The sequence below is a fragment of the Taurulus bubalis genome (assembly GCF_910589615.1).
Source record: "Taurulus bubalis genome assembly, chromosome: 14".
NCBI classification, from domain to species: Eukaryota; Metazoa; Chordata; class Actinopteri; order Perciformes; family Cottidae; genus Taurulus; species Taurulus bubalis.
In genome coordinates, this window is record NC_136602.1 from 9,730,026 (window position 1) to 9,736,508 (window position 6,483).

General features: G+C 41.1%; 1 pseudogene across 1 annotated transcript; it reads right to left on the reverse strand.

Moving 5' to 3' along the window:
• Positions 1 to 2,576: 2,576 nt before the first annotated feature.
• LOC306746412 (E3 ubiquitin-protein ligase TRIM39-like) lies at positions 2,577 to 4,905 on the reverse strand (annotated as a pseudogene). The gene is made up of 2 exons: positions 4,777 to 4,905; positions 2,577 to 4,226 (listed from the first exon to the last, which is right to left on the reverse strand). The product of its transcript is annotated as an E3 ubiquitin-protein ligase TRIM39-like (transcript).
• Positions 4,906 to 6,483: the final 1,578 nt, after the last annotated feature.

The window sequence follows — 6,483 nt, forward strand, 5'->3', positions numbered from 1 at the left end:
CAACATCATATTGCCCGAATGTGAAATCAATCGTGTGTAATCTCTAGGAGGAGTTCGTCAGAATACAACGCCTGAAAACAAGGAAAATGCCAAAATTGATCGGTTCACTGCAGCGCCCTCTAGTGTTTGAATATTATGAAACAATTTGGGTACGTTAAGGGACACGATGTTGACATATGCTACAAAGTTTGTGAAGATAGGCCAAGTAATTAGGAAGTTATGTGTATTGACATATTGAGCCACGCCCCTAAGAGGTTAATTGGTTAATAAGTTCTGAACGCAATGAGATATCAACACGGTTGACAATACCGTTTGATTACATTGAGCCAATGATGATTCACAGAAAATTTCGTAAGAAACGGACCCAGCATTTAGGAGGAATGGGCAAAAATGTGTTTTTTACAAAATTCAAAATGGCGGAAAATCTAATTAGGCGCATTTTAATTTCACGGATGAGTTTTTTGTAGAGCAGTCCCACCCGGACATGTGTGTAAAATTTCAAGTCAATCGGCCATAGTTGGCAAAAAGCGTAGCCTTTCTGCCTAAAGGGGGCGCTATAGAGACATTTTCTCAGACTTTTGGTCGACACCCAAATTATATTAAAATGTTCGCCGAGTCTGATGGGTGTGCAAAGTTTGAAGAATGTAGGTTTATCCCAAGCACCTCTTTTCCCTGCGCATAGGTCGGGAATAATAATACTTAGCATTTCAATAGGTCCTCGATCTGACTACGTCAGTACTCGGGCCCTAATAAATATTGTCTCTTATACGTACATTTCTGCTAAACTCACCTACTACATTCAGTGTTATTCCTTAATATAGGCTCATAATACATTCAGTGTTACTACTTTAATATAATTGTGTACATTCAGTGTTAATCCTTTGGCTTGACCTTTAACCTGTAAACACATTGTAATACATGCTAGCTACCACTAGGGACGCTATTTAAAAATACCGTAAAAGTCGGGTTACAAGCCGCTTCTACATTCGCTGGGTGTCCCCGCTGTAGCGAGCTAGCGCTGCTGCTAGCTCCCCGCTGCTGCTAGTGTATAGCATGCCACATATAAATATATGTGAATGCATACAAATGTCACAAATGAAATGACAAAAATGACTATATGAACATGTTTATTGAACTTTAACAAAATTGCAAAGTGTAAATGTAAAACAAATCTTTTTGGGGGCATTTAGTCCGGTGCTTCTTTAATGTGTCTTGTCCATATATTAAAGCAATAATGATAACAAATAAAAAAACAGATGTGCAGTCCATTGATCTGTAGCTGTTGTGATGCTTTATTGTATGAAAAGCAAGGGTACCCTCTGCAGCCGGAACAGAAGTGTCTGTTTTACTCACAAAAAAGTCTGTCACTTTACTCGATGAGCTCTCTCCTCTTGCTGCAGTTTTGTGTTTTGCAGAGTGCACGTGAGCTTCCAAATCGCTGCCACCTTTATTTGCCACTGACACGTAAGTGCCTGCTCTGCATGTCATGCACTCAGCTTCCGAAGCATCACGGCCGAGGCGAAAACATGGGTATTTTTTTCTCAGTTCGTCCGTGAACTTACATTTAGGTTTCGGCATGGCTGCAGATGTCATGTGCAACAATGCAACTAGTGGAGGTGGCAAGGTGCTCAGTGATGCCAGATTGGAAATGGCCAAGTATCGTACCAAAGGCTCAAAATGGTCGTATTTGGAGGATAATTATCGTGCATCTGGCAACACTGAGATCGGTCGACCAATGACAGTCAGAGCTCGCGCAAGAAGGTAGAACATAAGGGAGATACCATTTCCAATACTTGTAAGGGCGTAATAACTAGTTTGTGAAAGACCCAGAGGAACACAAATATCCAACGAGGCAAAATCCCCGGACGTTTTTGGAATCCCTGCCGGACGCATTTTTTAGGTCTCGAAAAGAGGACATGTCCGGGAAAAAGAGGACGTCTGGTCACCCTATGATAACAAGTGTAATAACAATACAGTCTATAGTCCAAAAAATACATAACGATTAACTTTTTTTAATTGTCCGTAAACTCCACATCCATCTCACCAATATTCACAAAACAAATCAAAGTTGGCCAAAGTGACTAATAGTTATTCAAACCACTTTTCACACCAAAAAAACATTTGCATCTATTCTATTTATTAACTTTCATCACCCAATAACACATACTGTATTCTGTAAATGTAATAGGCCTCACTCTTAAATGAAGCTTTATGACAAAACTATTAATCAACATGTTTTCTGTGGTTGCACATCAGATATAATTAATTTACCGGATTTACTCAAAGTCAGACTTCAGCTTCATGTATTTGGTGTCTTAAAGAAGGCGCTTTCTTCTGGAAGTGGAAATAAATGTCTGTGGATTTAAGAAAGGTTGAAATGGATATTCTCCATATAATGTGTTTATATGTAACGGGATACATTTAATAAAATGTCTTAATGACGTGAAAATCAATCACCACAGTAAACAGACTCTGTATGAAATAAGATGTCAAGTTAAACTGCTTGATATTCACACAGAATATGTACAGTTATTCTCTTCAATGAATAAAATCATTACAATGAACAAAAAGAGTGATTAGTTTACTCTGACAGGAGTGATGATCAGAGGTGCAGAGTTTGTACCACCGTAATTAGGTTCAGGACTTAAGTATGGGAAGAGTTTCTCCTTGAAGCAGCAGCCAGTAAAGGAGTAGATAAGAGCTGCAGCTTCTACATCATAGAAGGAGACCAGACCCTCCTCATAGTCCACAAACACCCCCACCTTCTGAGGCCGAGGCTTCAGGGAGAGAACAACTGAAGGGTCGTCATTAGCTTCATACTCGTTTCCATTTGTCAAACCTATAGTCCAGTAACCCTTCTGAGGACTCGGTGTGATGGGTCCCTTCCTTTTGCTCAACTCTCTGGTCACTCCTAAAGCCCAGTCAATCTTTCCTTTAACTTGAACCTCAAAGTAAAATCTGCCTGAAGAGAAACTCTGCTTTGCTAAGACACAAACACAATCAGAAAATCTCTCTGGGTTGTTTAGGAGATTCTTGCTCACATCACCATGATGTACTTGTTTCCCGTCATCAGACAGGATGAGGTGAGGATGAGCTGTATCAGGATCAAGAGTCAGTCCACTGCAAACTTCTGGACCGTCTTCAGCTCAACTTCAACCAGCTTCTTCATCTTTCCACTGAGAGTCTCCTCCAGCTGAGACACAGCTCTCCTCACAGTCCCCTCATATGAAGCTGGAGGAACTCTGACCTTTGTCCAGTCCTTGGTGGGTGGTGGATGTTTAGGGACTGGAAGCTCTGGAGAAGGTGGAGGTGGTCTTCAGAGAGGGAGAGCTTCTCCACCTCAGTGCTCCTCTTCATCAGCTCAGAGATTTCCTGTTCAAGCTCTTTGATGGAGTCTTCAGTCTGTTTTTTTGTTGCTCTCTGCTTCTCTTCTATGGTATTGATGAGCTCGTTCAGTTTTCTCTCAACAGACTCCTTCAGATCAGTGAAGACCTGAACACCTTCTGCTTTCTCTCTGTCTGCATCTTCCTCACTGAGCTCCACTATGTGTTTGACCTCCTGAATCTTCAGTCGTCTCTTCTGGATCATCTCCTGAATTTCAGCCTCTGTCTTCTCCAGCTCGACCTTCTTTCCTTCACATTCTTCTTTCAGAGGAACAAACTTGTGCGTAATGTGGTCTAACACAGTGCAGAGCATGCAGACACATGTCTGGTCGGTCTGACAGAACAGCTCCAAAGGTTTATCGTGCTTTGTACACATCCTGCCTTCCAGGTTCTCCACAGGCTCGATCAGCTGATGTCTCTTCAGGCGTGAAGCTGTCAAATGAGGCTCCAGGTGAGTCTCACAGTAGGAGGCCAGACACACCAGGCAGGACTTCAGGGCCTTCAGTCTGGTTCCAGTGCAGACGTCACAGGGAACTTCTCCTGGTTTGGACTCTTGTTGCTCTGAGCTGCTGCTGCTGGCTTTCTGTTGAGCCGACTGTCTGACATGAGAAACCATCTCAGAGACCAAAGTGTTGACGAGCAGCTCAGGTCTTGAGGTGAAAACCTTTTTACACATTGGACACGTGTTCTGGTCGTTGGTATTCCAGTAGTCATTGATGCACTTTTTGCAGAACTTGTGTCCACATGGTGTGCTGACTGGATCAGTGAACACATCCAGACAGACGGAGCACAGGAACTGATCTTCAGATGGCAGATAGTTTGCAGCAGCCATATCTACACACACTGTGGGAGAAAAGAAAAGCATTTTATTCAAAACAAAGTTAAATTATTTGTTGATCAAGCAACCAAGATCAAAGTCGGGCCGACAGACTCAACCTTGCTTCTCTTCAAAGCAGCACAGAATAAGTCCAATGTGCATTAAAGAACAGCACTGACATAAAGCTCTGCTCACGTGATGACAAACACATCACATTTCCTCCAGCGGCTTCACAATAAAAGCCTCCCGCTGGTTCGCTGGTAGAACAATTTTATTGTGAAACAACCAGAGGAAATAGAAGAAGTGATCAATGAACAGCAACAATAGCAGGAATGTCGCAGTGAGACTAAACTTAAAACCAGAGATTCAGTTACAAGTTACTAAAGTCCTCCTGAGACACTTTAAAGCTGCTAAAGTGAGTTTCTGTGTAGTGGACTTTGGACAGACAGCCATAGTTATATTGTTAATAATTCATCAGGTATGAAGTGATCAGAGAGGAACTTCCTGCCTGTGTAAAGCTAAAGTTCAGAGTTAATCCTGGTGATTAAAGGTGTAAATATGATCAGATGTACTCACCAGTGTTTGGAAGAGACTCTGTTGTGTTGTTGAGGAAAACCTGATGAAGTCACTTTGAATTGTCTTTGAGAGAAAAGCAGAGACTTGTCTCGACTGCAGTGTTTCTGTCTCTGAGGAACTTAACTTTCGTTTCTGGAGTGTGACGTAGGAGCTCTCCTTTCCAGTGTAGCTCCGCCTCTTACCTGCAGCTCTGTGGGTGAACACCTCACCTTTACCTCCCTGTGACTCACATGGAGTAGTCTGGTTTAAATCTGAGGAGATTAATGCCATATTTACCAATTATTACAAATACTATTTACATCAGAAATACATAAAACTGACTCTCAAATAAACGGCCAATTGGAACATTTAAACTCGTATAACGGTGATAGTTTGGACTCTGACTGTATGTGTTGTTTATTTTTTGTGTTGCAGGGCGGAGAAAGCAGAAGGCAGTCAAAGAGAGGCCGGGGCATAGCAAAGGTGAGCTCAAACCTGTTGGAACACTTCCTGATATCACCTGTCAATCAACTCAAAGCAGATTAGTAAGCTGTGTGGTGTGGGCAGGAAACTGACAACATTTGGAAATAGTCAAATATTTCTCAGCGACTCTTATTATATTTATATATTTTTATTATTGTGAGCGCACAGAGTCTGAGCGAGGACGATATAGAATGAGAGGAACAGGAGGAGACAACCCCAACCCCTCCTCTTCCTCCCCTCTTCCTCATGTGGACCTTCCATGACGACCCTGCCAACGCCTGGGCCTCCATCACTCCGGCCGACGTCCATCACTTCCTGAAGTGGAATTAGTTTTTTATTCCAGGTTCATCCATGACAGTAGTGTGTTGTAGTTTTTTAACTTAAATGCATAAAAGAACCATATAAAATGTGGTTATTGCATCAAGGCTTTTTGACTTTGTCAGGAACCTCTATTTCAACAAAATAAAGCAAAGCAAAAATGTTTCACTAAATTATAAAATGCTCTGGTTGAAATTATGACCTTTGTGTTGTTAGGGTCGGTTTAGACCCAGTTATAAAAATAAGATTTGCTTGATTGGTTGTTGTTTTTTTGACCTTGCAAATCGATATGTTGTGTTATGACTTGTTCTGCTTTTCATTTTGTGTTTGTATTAAAGTTCTATTGCTAAAAAAAATACTTTTTAGCCTTTTTCTTGAAGTAAATATGGGTCGAAATTGACCTGTAACACCATAGATTGTACTATAGTTAATTAGAAAATGTAAAAAAAATATTTAAGAGATGTGTTCTAATACCCCTCAGTAATAGTCAGGTAACACAACCTTTTATTTATTTATATGATTCTCTTGAGGTTCATTTTACCATTTTTAAATTGGAATCGAGGTATCCTGACAAAGAAAAGGCCCAGAGGCCCACACCAAAAATATTAAAACATGTAAAACAATATTTTCATGGATAAGGAAGCCTAACAAGGTAACCAAGAAATGAGAAACAAATCGGATGATAGATAATTGTTTTTAGTGTATTTTACAGCTGATTTAAGACATGGGTCAAAACCGACCCGTTAACACAAGAGATGCTACTATAAAGCTGACACAAGAGATGCTACTATAAAGCTAACACAAGAGGAAGGTTAGATGACCAGTTTTGGGGTATTAAGAGTATCTGGATCCTAACGGCCAGAGAAATACAAGAGCCCATCCCCACTCCACCGTCATGAGCTGTGTACTCATTGAGTGGACCGGGTG